General features: G+C 37.2%; 1 pseudogene; it reads right to left on the minus strand.

Annotated features, from left to right (window-relative positions):
• Nucleotides 1-13729, minus strand: part of LOC129393137 (uncharacterized) — a 96819-nt pseudogene that overhangs the window by 14234 nt on the left and 68856 nt on the right.

Below are 13729 nucleotides of genomic sequence, written 5' to 3' on the forward strand. Positions count from 1 at the left end.
TAAATGGCTATGTTCTGGTTTATGTATTTACTGTATTATACCTTTAATCATTATTCTAAGGTGTACTCCTTCTCCTTATAAAAAGGAAGTTAATTGTGAATCAGCCTCAGGCAGGTCCTTCAGGAGGTATTCCAGAAGAAGACATTGTCATCATAGGAGATGACAGCTTCATGCATGTAATTGCCCCTGAAGATCTTCAAGCAGGATAGGATGTGGAGGTGAAAACAGTGATATTGATGATCTTAAATCTGTGTAGGCCTAGGCAAATCTGTGTGTTTATGTCTTCCTTTTTAGCATAAAATGTTAAAAAGTAAAAAAAAAAAAAAAGAAAAATAGGAAAAAGCTTATAGAATAAGCATATAAAGAAAAAATATTTTTGTATAGCTGTACAATATATGTTTTAAGCTAAGTGTTATTACAAAAGAGTCAAAAGTTAAAGAAAGTTTATAAACCAAAAGTTTAAAGTAGGGTTAATTTATTATTAAAGATTTTTTTCAAATAAATGTAGAGTAGCCCTAGTGTACAGTGTTTTTAAAGTCTACAATAATGTACAGTAATGTCCTAGCCCTTCACATTCATTCACCACTCACTCAGTGACTCACCCAGAGCAACTTCCAGTCCTACAAGCTCCATTCATGTAAGTGCCTTATACAGATGTACCACTTTTTATCATTTATACCATATTTTTACTGTATTTTTTCTATGTTTGTTTAGGTACACAAATTTTTACCACTGTATTACAATTGCCTGCAGTATTCATTGCAGAAACATGCTGTGCAGGTTTGTAGCCTAGGAGTAATAGGCCATACTATATAGCCTAGGTGCGTAGTAGGCTATACCACGTAGGTTTATGTAAGTACATTCTATGATGTTTGCACAACTAAATCACCTAACGATGCATTTCTCAGAGTGTATTCCTGTCATTAAGCGATGCATAACTGTATATATAATCTGCAACAGGCAGGCTCTTAACATTCTTATCCATTCTATCCTCAGTTGTCTTTATTCTCCTTTATAATTTCGATACTTGGCAGGAATACTTTAGTTTTAAGTAAAATAGGTGCTCCCTAGGCCAGTTTACGTTAAAAACAAATAGGGAGTGGAATTTAGTAGTTTTTGCATGTGGGAAGTCAAGGGATAGAATTAACTTAGATGAAAATAGAATCAAAATATCAAAATATTATCAGGAACAAATCAAAAGCTCAAAATGAGTTAGGTTTTCTTTTTCCATCTTTCTGTTTCTGTACTCATCCGCCACCCAGGAAGGCATATTCTGCCTTGTGGCAAAGATGGCCTCCTGTATCTTTAGGCTTATTATAATCTAATCCACCCACAGACAGCAGAAATTCTATTTTCCTAAAATGTCATCAAGAGTGCTGAAGCTTGATCTGGAAAACCTTTGGTTTAGGTTTCCTGGCCAGCCCTGACCTTTGACTCAGATGAGTTCATGCCCGACTTGAAGACCCTCACTTTGATCTGAGAGTGGGCTCAGTGCCATTAAAATGTGTAGAAAAGAATGTGGGAGATGAAGAATTTTCAAAGGAAAATGAAGCTTCTTACACTAAAAAAGAAGATATTGTCCTGTCCTGGTGGCTCACTCCTGTAATCCCAGCACTTTGGGAGGCTGAGGCAGGCGGATCACAAGGTCAGGAGATCGAGACCATTCTGGCTAACATGGTGAAACCTGTCTCTACTAAAAATACAAAAAATTAGCCAGGCATGGTGGCAGGCGCCTGTAGTCCCAGCTACTCAGGAGGCTGAGGCAGGAGAATGGTGTGAACCCAGGAGGTGGAGCTTGGAGTGAGCCGAGATCATGCCACTGCACTCCAGCCTGGGCGACAGAGTGAGACTCTGCCTCAAAAAAAAAAAAAAGGAGATACTTAATGCCTGGCAGACAAAACAGCAGATAACCAGTGTAATGCCTCTATCCAGCTTTGACCAATTTGTCTTCTTGGGCAACATTTGGAGTCATTTGTGCACCAGACTTAATGCCCAAGTCTTTGTTTTCTGTTCTTTCTTGTTTCTTTTATTTGTCTTTCTTGTCCCCAGATTGCAAACTTCAGAAGGACTGTGCCTCTTCTGGGAAAAATGCAATACACTCAGAATGAACAATACTTGTTTGGAACCAAATGTAGGTTTATATATTCTTCCTGCATATCAACAGCATCATCATGACCATCATCATCATCATCATCATCATCTCCACCATCGTCACCATCACTGTCGTAAACATCATCATCTTCATCATTATAATCATACACCCATTTCTTGAGTACTTAACATGTGTCAGGCCCTGGGTAAGTGCCTCTAAACATTGTCTCATTTTATCTTAACGATAAAACATTATCTCATTTTATTTTCACAATGGGGCAGGTTTCTTTATCTTTTTTCTTTCTTTCTTTTTTTTTTTTTTTTACAAATGAAAAACCTGAGGCTGAGGTTATTGTGTGCAGAGCCAAGATTTGAGTTGGATTTGTCTGACTCCCAAAGCACTTTAACACTAATAATTTACCAAGTATTGAATATTAAAGTTATTTTTTCTGTTTTTAGAGCACTGTTATTCAATATACAGTTTGAGGACCACCTATGACAACATTGCTTGGGGTTGTATGCTAAAAATTCAGATTCCTGAGCTTTATCCAGAAATATGGAATCAGAAACTTTGGGAGTAGAGTTGAATCATATGTCTCTCACATGATTCTTACTAAACTCTGAGAATCATTGTTCAGGGAGTAGAAGATTTCCCATCTTCATGACTGTCTTCAATTCTTTGGTCACGTCCTTATAATTGTTCTCACAATAGCCATAATTTTTATAAGCTAAGCAATATGCTATATGGTGAAATCAAAAGAGATCTACTGGAGAAGGGAGAAGCCAGGAACAGGCATGGCCAAAGTCAGGAGAAGCAATCTATGAAGTTCAAATTTGTGTTTATAATGTGTGAGAAACTCAAGCTCATTTGGAAAAGCTCTAAATTAGTGCAGCATTTGGCATGACTGACTCATTCCCATCCTTCAGTTCTTATGTAGTTTATTCTAGTGTACTTCATCATCCTTATTATTTCCTTCATAATATTTATTCAAATCTGTAATTATTTATTTATTTGCTAGATGTGTTAATTATCTGCCTATCCAATTAGAAGCTAACTTCCATGAGGACAAGATGAGGACAAAGGGTTTGACTTTGCTGAGGAAAGTCACCATGAAATTCACAGAGCCTAGCCCATGTTTGTAATCTTACAGATACTCAAAAATATTTGTCAAAAAATGCACCAATAATCTAGTGGAAGAGGCACGGCCATAGCAACCTTCCAGGAATGACCTAAAGGCTGACACCAGTTGGTTTTGTGGATTGAAATGCTTTATACTGTTTGAAGTCAAGCCTCAGCAAACATGTGGGAAAATCAGAACAGTGTCCAGGCACCACTTAGAATAATTGAGTGGGTAGGATCCAGGGTAGGGCTCTGATCCAAGCAGAGGTCTGAACCAAGCCAGAGGCCAGATTGAGGAAATGTAATAGAGATTATGGGAAAAATAAATTGGATTGGCCCATAGCATGCTAGATGCTGGATTTAGGTAAGATGTCATTGTGCTTATGACTAGCATAGGCTGTACCTACATATTCTATTGGCTGGGCCAGGACCATTTAAAGAATGCATAGGCCAAAGCCTGAAGTGTATAGTTGTTAGTGTTGAACCATAAGAAAATTCTCTCAACCTTTTTTTAATAAACTTTTATTTTAGGTTCAGGGGTATAACTGCCCAAAGGGTTCACCTTGCCTGTTGCCTAGACAGAGCCAATTCATCAAGACAGGGGAATTGCAACTTAGGCTTTTTAAATTGGCTTTGATGGAACTCCATTCCATGAAGAATTTTAGATAAGACTTTTTAAAAGCCAAGCCCAGCCATGGGTTTGTATCCTTAAATATCTATGAGTTGAGCAAAGTCTTCTTCTTTTGAGGTCCCAAGATAACTTGGGGTTCCTGAACCTGTTAGAAAGTGACATTTTTTACTTACCACAAGTCAGGAACCTTGTATAGAGACTCTGTGTGGACAAGGTATGAGGCCAGATTTCCCAATGGGCTTTAATTAGCTTTATAAGTCAACTTTGACTCTTTAAAGGATGCATGCCATTTTAGGCAAAGCCTTGGTAAAATGATCAATGTTTTCAATGGTGTCCTGTTACAAAAGAAAACAGATTGTTGTTGCACTTATGCAATTAAGTGTACTGCCATAAATTGGGAATACTCACAAATGGTTTCCAAATTCTAGAGAAATTAAGTAGAGGGAAAAAATATGCTTCAAAATTTTTCACAGGAGTGTATTTTACTCACTTGTTAAAAGTTGCAAATAGCTTTAAAGAAATAAATTATCTTGACTCTGAAAACAAAAGGATTAGCAATGTTTAACACATTAGCTCTCCATGAGAGTCCTAGAAGTTTTTCTTTTTCCTTTATTTCAATAGCACAATTTTTAAAGTTATTTGAGACTTGCATTCACAGTTTTATATCTGATTATAAACTGTCTTTTGAAAACGACCAAAGCAAGACAAAATGTCTGTGGAAGACAAAAGTCTATAGCCACTATTAAAGCTACAATTGACTAGTAATTTTGGTTAATTTTGTGGCATACAACAATTTTACATAACAATTATAATTATTAATAATGTACACTAAAGTATATTAGAATTATAGGAGTTTCCCATAAGTTTTAGAACACATACTAATAACATATTTATACAAATATAGTTTAAAGAAAACCAAACACCATTCACTTTTTTATTTGAAAGTTTTCTAATGTCATAATCTCCAGAGTTATTAATCAGAAACTTGCATTTAAGAGTACCTATTCAATTTTATAGCTGATTATAAAACCATTTTTTAAGAGGACCAAAATGAGACAACAATTGTCTTTGGATGACAAAATCACTTTAGGGCAGCCACTGTTAAGGACAGGATTGACAAGGAAATTTGTTACCTCTGTGGTACACAACCATTTAACATAATTATAATTATTACTGACAACATATACTAAGTCATATTAGAATTATAGGAGTTTTACAAAATTTTGCAGCGTATGCCAATAATACATTTATACAAATATAGCCCAAAGAACGCTAAACACCATTTAATATTTGACAATGTTTCCTGTATGATTTTTATACGAAATAAGCCAAATGTTATTTTTGGACTTTAGAGGACCTAATATTTAAAAGATTAGGCTAGAAAGACACATAATTTACAATTTGATTTTGGAAAGTTTGTCAAATATCAAAAGTTTAGAATACTGGATATCACGAAATAGAATCTCAGGTCACCATAAGTCATTCATTTGGCCAAAATGATAATTTCAAAATCTTAAAAAGAAAAACCTTTACTCTGATAGAGGAGACTTAGCTTTCCAAACAAGACCCAATAAAAATAACATGAGGCTAACTGAAATTGTCTCTTTTTTCTCCTTCCTTTTTCCCCTGCCATTTACCCAAAGGAGAAAACAAAAATCTTTCATTATTTTTTAATATTACATACAAATTGTCTTCGAAAGAGAAAACCAAATTTCATGCTGGCATTAGTGCATCTTTAATGTTAAAGCTAGTTTTTTAAAATAAAATTTTATATCTTCATCCAGTTTTAATTAGTTTGACCATAACGTAACATTTTCATAAACTTTTTAGAACCCTTTACAATTTTCCATCAAATAGCAGATCAGTTTTTAAGAAAACCCTGTTATTTGGACACATGGGCCCAGATTCTGGCCCCATATCAGTGTGATTTTAATGTTTTAACCTGTGGAAAAAGCTAATTTTTGTTTTTTAATCTTAGCCAACTTGTTTTTACCCACAGAATTTTTTTTCAAGATTAATCCTTTATAAATCCTTTTTAGTTTGCTTAAACCTTCAGTTTTGTTCTATTACTTTTTTAATTTAAGAAAGTCTTTAAAACCCTCTGTATTAGACAAAATTACATTCCCTTTAACAAAAACCATATTCCTATGCCTTTTTATAATTTTTTACCAAAAACACATTCCCTATACACCTTGTATGTAAAACTGTTTCTTTGGTAAACTTAATTTCATGTTATAATGTTAACTCTTAGCAACTTTTATTTTTAGTGAAAAACCTGATAAGTAAGCGATTTTAATTATATACTGGGGTAGAGCTAGGGCATCAGACAGAAGTGAAGATAAAGTCTGGCTTTTTTCAGCATAGCTAGGGGCATGGCTTTCCACATGTCCCCAGGCCTTATCTTTAGTTTAATGATTCAAAGTGGGTAAACTGAACAATTTTCAAAAGTTAAGGAAACAGTTTGACCTTAAAGCATTTAGCAAATCTGCTATCTGACCTTAATTTAGACCAAATATCTTTATTTTCAAGACATTTTAGTAATAATCTTTAAAACTGTCTTTATTTCCAAAAGATTATTAAACTCATGTGAACAAAAAGGCATTAAAGTTTCTATTTTTTGACAAAATATTTGATTTAAGCACTTTTAAAGCCTATTAATCAGAGCTTTTTAATACATAAACATTATATACACACAACACATATACAGACAGAAGATTTAGCACTTGTAATATTTTTCATTTGCCAGTTTCTTTTTTTTCCTATTGATAACTCTTTTTATTTTTATTTTTTATTTATTTATTTTTTTAACCTTTTTTTTTTAATTATTATACTTTAAGTTTTAGGGTACATGTGCACAATGTGCCGGTTAGTTACATATGTATACATGTGCCATGCTGGTGTGCTGTACCCATTAACTCGTCATTTAGCATTAGGTATATCTCCTAATGCTATCCCTCCCCCCTCCCCCCACCCCACAACAGTCCCCAGAGTGTGATGTTCTCCTTCCTCTGTCCATGTATTCTCATTTCTTAATTGGACTACTGGTTCAGGGTGGAGCCCTTGGAGGAACAGGGCCAGGAAAGCATGAATTTTCAGGGCCTAATCACAACTGAAGGCAAAGACAGAGCCCCAAAATTAAGGGTGCCATTTTATACTGGATCCTGGATCTTCAAAAGGAGGGAAATACTTCAGGAGAAGACAGAGCAGTACTTTTACCAGCTGTGCATTTTATCGCAAGGCAACTTAAAGCTAGTCAGCCCATTTTGTAATTAGACCATCCCCCACGGGGGGTCTCATCTCTCAGTGGGGGTGGGGATGTTTCCATATCTTCCAGGTGGCCAAGAGCATGCTTCTTTGATCCAAGGGTGCAAAGAGTCAAGTATTCCTTCATAGCTACTGTTAACCATCTCCTAAAGTATATTTTACACTAGTTATTACACACCAAAGCCCTCTTATAATGAGAGGTAATTTCTGATAGCCCTAAAACTCAAAACCGTCAGATAACACAAGGCAAAACAGAAGAGAGCCTTTGATTTTGAGAGGGATCTATCTGCTTTTAATTCTTGGGCTTTCATGAGGAAAACAGAGCTTTTTTTCTAAAACAGGGTCTGTGGTGGTTCCTGTTTTTTCCAAGGAGTCCCAGGCTACCAGAAGTCATCTTAGGGCCTCTTATGTATGCATTAAGATTGGGAAGACAAAAAATGGAGAAAAATAATTCAGTCAACTGAGAAGAAAAGAACTTTTTCCAGAAAAAACAAGATCCAAGAAGCGAAAAACGTAAAAGTCTTTTAAATATATCTGTAGCTTGTTTATCTTTTAATTTAGCTGACTTTTTAACCATAGCTGTCTTAAAAAAAATCCTTTTAAATCTTTTATTACCTGACTTTAGCCACGTCAAGCGGCCAATATATTTGACTTTCGAATTCTACCACAGGCAACTTCCCACATGAAATTAGTAAGTTTTAATTAAGGTTATAACTTAACCATGGACACACAGGTGTCTCAAAGAGATGATAAGCAGTTTCTTTTTTTTTTTTTTACAAGATTTAGAATCTCCCCCAGGGTAGTTTAGAGAAAGGAAAATTCAAGACGGGAAATCAGAAGCTATCCGTGCTGGGGGGCAGGAGGGGGAACCTTAATAAATGGCAAAGTTACACAAATAAAAAACCAGAAAGGAATCATTCTGGAAGCCAAGAATAGAACCCAGGGTGCCATTGTCAAAAGGCAAAGCCTTAGCTACTCAGTTACAGCAGTGAGCAATTTTTATTGTTCTCCCCAGAAGGAGCCTAGAAAAGCCAATTCCAAGCTTGCAAAGGCTTTTAACTGCTTAAGAACAATCTTAGGGCTAACTATGACATGAATCCCCAAATTCCTGTCTTCTAGATGCCAGAAACCAAGAGAAAATATCCCCACATGGTCACGGGGTTAAGCTCTTAGAGACACAAAACAAGACAGAGAAATTTCATCCGGTGTTGGTTTCAGGGACCCGCAGCAAAGTTTGTAACTGACCCGCGTGCTGGGCTGGCTTAAAAATCAGGCTTATAGGGGTCCTAAACCCACATTCTATTCTGTGATGCTCCTTTTTTAAATTACAGAACACAGAAAGGCAAATTCCTAGCACAAAGTGCCCTAGGATTTGCTACTGCTTAAGCCTAGTCTTACAAATCTTTTTTCTATTAATCAAACCCTTGCAGAGAGACAAATAGTGACATTTACAGTTTACCCAGAGAAAGAGAGAGAGAGAGGCCAGAAACTTGGCTGGTAAGAATTTCTTACCCTTTTTGCAATCATGCCAGGTTTCTGAGCTCACTTTCTCTGTAGCTTCCAGAAGAACAGAGTGGCTTCTAATGACCCTGCTCACTGCATCATAGCTGTGGGGTTCAGGCCACTTTACAAGAGAAAATCGCCCTTTCCTATTTTATGGAACCATAGGCAAGATTCTTAATTTGCAAGATGCTGCCCAATGGGCTGCATGGGGAACTGAATTAACATTTTTCATCCTAGCAAAATACACATAACAAAACAAATATTAGTCACCTCGTTCAGGACCCAATATCAAACTGGTAAAGCTCAATTTTTTTCCTGTTGGTTCCTGTTTATGTTCCACTCCAGGTGGGGAGGGATGACCTCTGAATGGTAATTCACAATGGAGCCTCTGGACAAGGCGAATAGAGTCACCCGGAGAGACAGGCCTGTTGAGCTTTCTTTAGGGCTCACCGAATGTAACCAGACAAATAAAAAGGATTTCTGAGTTAGGTTCAATTAGCAACCCCTTCTGAGATCCCTTCCACATATACAAACACACACAAAGATGCGACAGACAGAAGGCCTTCCAAATCAGATCCCTAACCAAGAACTCCAAGAATATCCCTTCCAAATTATTCTCCATCTGAGAAACCTCCTCAAAATCTTCCTGATTAAGGATAAGTCTCCCAAACCAAGGCTCTTCCTACTAGTTAGAAAGGACCTACCGAGACCCCCCAGGAGCCCAACAGACACCCCACAATGGGGTTACAGACCCAGACACTCCATGGTGGAGTTACAAACAGATATCCTGCAATGGGGCTACAGACACCACACCATAGGGCTACTAAACCAGTCGGGAGAAGGAAGGAGGTGTTGGCAGCACCTAAGATACTCATCAACCCCACAATGGGGCTACAGACAGACATCCTATGATAGGGCTACAGTTAAGGGACATCTCCCCGTGACTATTTCTCCATTGCAAGTAAATCCATGCATGTTGGATCAGCAGCACCCCGCCAGTAGAGAGAGTACCAGAGTCAGTCCCCAGTCCAAGAGAAATAGGCAGCCAGCCACTTGGGCTGGCTTCTGGATCCATCACTCAAGGGGGGCCACCAAACTAAGGGCAGGTAGCCACAAATTTGTAACAGCCCAAGGGGTTCACCTTGCCTGCTGCCTACACAGAGTAGATTAATCAAGATAGGGAAATTGCAATAGAGAAAGAGTAATTCACACAGAGCCGGCCATGCAGGAGACTAGAGTTTTATTATTACTCAAATCAGTCTCCTGGAGCATTCGTGGAGCCAAATTTTTAAGGACAACTTGGTAGGGATGGGGTGGTGGGGAGCCAGTAAGCCAGGAGTGCTAATCGGTCAGGGGTGAAATCATAGTCTTCTTTCACTGAGTCAGTTCCTGGATGGGGACCACAAGATCAGATGAGCCAGTTTATCCATGTAGGTGGTGCCCCGATCCATCAAGTGCAGGGTCTGCAAAATACCTCAAGCGCTGATCTTAGGAGCAGTTTAGGGTGGGTCAGAATCTTGTAACCTCCAGCTTCATGACTCCTAAACCATAATTTCTAATCCTATAGCTAATGTTAGTCTAGTCCCCAGGCAAGAAGAAGGTCTACTTTGGGAAAGGGCTGTTACCGTCTTTGTTTAAACTATAAACTACAAAGTAAGTTTCTCTCAAAGTTAGTTCAGCCTGCGCCCAGGAATGAACAAAGACAGCTTGGAGGTTAGAAGCAAAATAGTGTCGGTTAAATTAGATCTCTTTCACTGTCTCAGTCATAATTTTGCTAAGGCTGTTTCAGGGGTATATGTGCAGATTCGTTATACAGGTAAGTTGAGAGTCATGGGGGTTTGGTGTACAGATTATTTCATCATCCATGTAATAAGCATAGTACCTGATAGATAGTTTTTTTATCCTAACCCTTTCCCCACCCTCAACCCTCAAGTAGGTCTGTTGTTCCCTTTTTTGTATCCCTATATACTCAATGTTCAGCTCCCACTTATAGGTGAGGTATTTGGATTTCTGTTTTTGTGTCCATATATACTCAAAGTTCAGCTCCCACTTATAGGTGAGGTATTTGGATTTCTGTTCCTGTGTTATTTGCTTAGGATAATGGCCTCCAGCTCCATCCTTATTGCTGCAGTGGGCATGATCTCATTCATTTTTATGGTTGTGTTGTATTCAGTGGTGTTTATGTACCACATTTTCATTATCCATTCTACATTGATGGGCATTTAGGTTGACTCCATGTCTTTGCTATTGTGAATAGTTCTGTGATGAACATAAACGTGCAGATGTCTTTATGGTAGAATGATTTATATTCCTTTGGGTATATACCCCAAAATGGGATTGCTGGGTTGAATGGTAATTCTATTTTAACTTCTTTGAGAAATCACAAAACTGCTTTCCACAATGATGGAACTAATTTACATTCCCACTAGCAGGGTATAAGTATTTCCTTTTCTCCACAACCTCGCCAGCATCTGTTGTTTTTTGACTTTTTAATAATAGCTATTCTGACTGGTATGAGATGGTTATCTAATCGTGGCTTTCATTGGCATTTCTCTAATGATTAGTGAGTTTGAGCATTTTTTCATGTGCTTGTTGGCTATGTGTATGTCTTCTTTTGAGAAGCGTCTGTTCATATCCTTTGCCCACTTTTTAATCGAGTTGTTGGTTGGTGTTTTTGCTTGTTAACTGGTTTAAGTTTCTTATAGATTCTAGATATTACACCTTTGTCAGATGCACAGTTTGCACATATTTTCCCCTGTCTGTTTAATCTGTTGAAATTGTATTTTGCCGTGCAGCAGCTCCTTAGTTTAATTTGGTCCCACTTGTTTATTTTTGTTTTGTGCAATTGCTTTTAGCATCTTTTTCATGAAATCTTTGCCAGGTCCTATGCCCAGAATGGTATCTCGTAGGTTGTCTTTGAGGATTTTTATAGTTTTAGGACTTATATTTAAGTCTTTAATCCATCTTGAATTGATTTTTTGTATTTGGTGTAAGGACGGGAGTCTAGCTTCAGCCTTCTGCAATGGCTAGCGAGTTATTCCAGCACCATTTATTCGATAGGGAGTCCTTTCCCCATTGCTTCTTTTTGTCAGTTTTGTCAATGATCAGATGGTTGTAGGTGGGCAGCATTATCTGTGGGCTCTCCATGCTGTTCCATTCCTCTATGTGTCTGTTTTTGTACTAGTACTATGCTATTTTGATTACTGTGGCCTTGTAGTATAGTTTAAAGTTGAGTAACATGATCCCTCTTTACTCTTTATTCTTTTTGCTTAGGATTCTTCTTAGCTAAAAACAAAAACCACATGATCATCTCAATAGATGATCATGCTTAGCTTAGTGCGCTTGGCTTTATTCTTTTTGCTTAGAATTTTCTTGGCTATTGGGACTCTTTTTTGTTCCATAAGAATTTTAAAATAGTTTTTTTCTAATTCTCTGAAGAATGTCATTGGTAGTTTGATAGGAATAGCATTGAATCTGTAAACTGCTTTGGGCAGTATGGCCATTTTACCAACATTGATTTTTCCTATCCATCAGCATGGAATGCTTTTCCATTTGTTTGTGTCATCTCTGATTTTTTTTGAGCAGCGTTTTGTAATTCTCGTTGTAGAGATCTTTCACCACCCTTGTTAGCTATATTCCTAGCTATTTTATTTTTCTGTGGCAATGGTGAATGGAATTTCATTCTTGATTTGGCTCTCAGTTTGGATATTGTCGGTGCATAGGAGTGCTACTGATTTTTTAAATATTTATTTTTGTATCCTGAAACTTGCTGAAGTTGTTTATTAGATAAAGAAGCTTTGGGGAGGAGACTTTGGGGTTTTCTAGGTATATAATTATATTATCTGCAAACAGAAATAGTTTAACTTCTTATTTTTCTATTTAGATAACTTTTATTTCTTTCTCTTGCCTGATTGCTCTGGCTAGGACTTTCAGTACTATGATGAATAGGAGTGGTGAGAGAAGGCATCCTTGTTTTGTTCTGATTTTCAATGGGAATACTTCCAGCTTTTGCCCATTCAGTATGATGTTGGCTGTAGATTTGTCATAGATGGCTCTTCTTATTTTGAGGTATGTTGCTTCACTGCCAAGTTTTCTGAGGGTTTTTAACATGAAGGGATGTTGAATTCTATCAAAAGCCTTTTCTACAATCTATTGAGATAATAATGTGGTTTTTGTTTTCAGTTTTATGTAATAAATCACATTTATTGATTTATGTATGTTGAATCAATCTTGCATCCCAAGTATGAAGCCTACTTGATCATGGTGGATTAACTTTTTGATGTGCTGCTGGATTTGGTTTGCTAGATTTTGTTGAGGATTTCTAGTGTGTATGTTCATCAAGGATATTGACCTGCAGTTTTCTTTTTTTGCTGTGTCTCTGCCAGGTTTTGGTATCAGAATAATGCTGGCCTCATAGAATAAGTTAGGGAGGAGTCCTTCCTCCTCAATATTTTGAAATAGTTTCAGTAGGACAGGTACCAGCTCTTCTTTATACATCTGGTAGAATTTGGCTGCGAATTTGTCTGGTCCTGAGCTTTTTCCGGTTGGTAGGCTTTTTATTATGGATTCAATTTTGGAACTCATTATTAGTCTGTTCATGGTGTCAATTTCTTCCTGGTTCGATCTTGGGAGATTGTATGTTTCCAGTAATTTATCCATTTCTTCTAGGTTTCCTAGTTTGTCTGCATAGAGGTGTTTGTAATAGTCTCTGAGGATTTTTTGTGTTTCTGTGGAATTAGTGGTAACGTCCCTTTTGTCATTTCTGTTTGTTTATTTGGATCTTCTCACTTTTTAAAAACATTAGTCTAGCTAGTGGTCTATCTAATTTACCCTTTCAAAAAACTAACTTTTGGATTCATTGACCTTTTGTATGATTTTTCACATCTGAATTTCCTTCAGTTCAGCTCTGATTTTGGTTATTTCTTGTTTTCTGCTAGTTTTAGTGTTGGTTTGCTCTTGGTTCTTTAGTTCAGTTGTCCCCAGCCTTTTGGCACCAGGGACTGGTTTTGTGGAAGACAATTTTTCCATAGATGGGGGTTGGTGGATAGTTTTGAACAAACTGTTCCACCTCAGATCATCATGCATTAGCTAGATTCCCATAAGGAGTGTGCAACATGCAT

This window comes from Pan paniscus, chromosome 8 (genome assembly GCF_029289425.2).
Source record: "Pan paniscus chromosome 8, NHGRI_mPanPan1-v2.0_pri, whole genome shotgun sequence".
NCBI classification, from domain to species: Eukaryota; Metazoa; Chordata; class Mammalia; order Primates; family Hominidae; genus Pan; species Pan paniscus.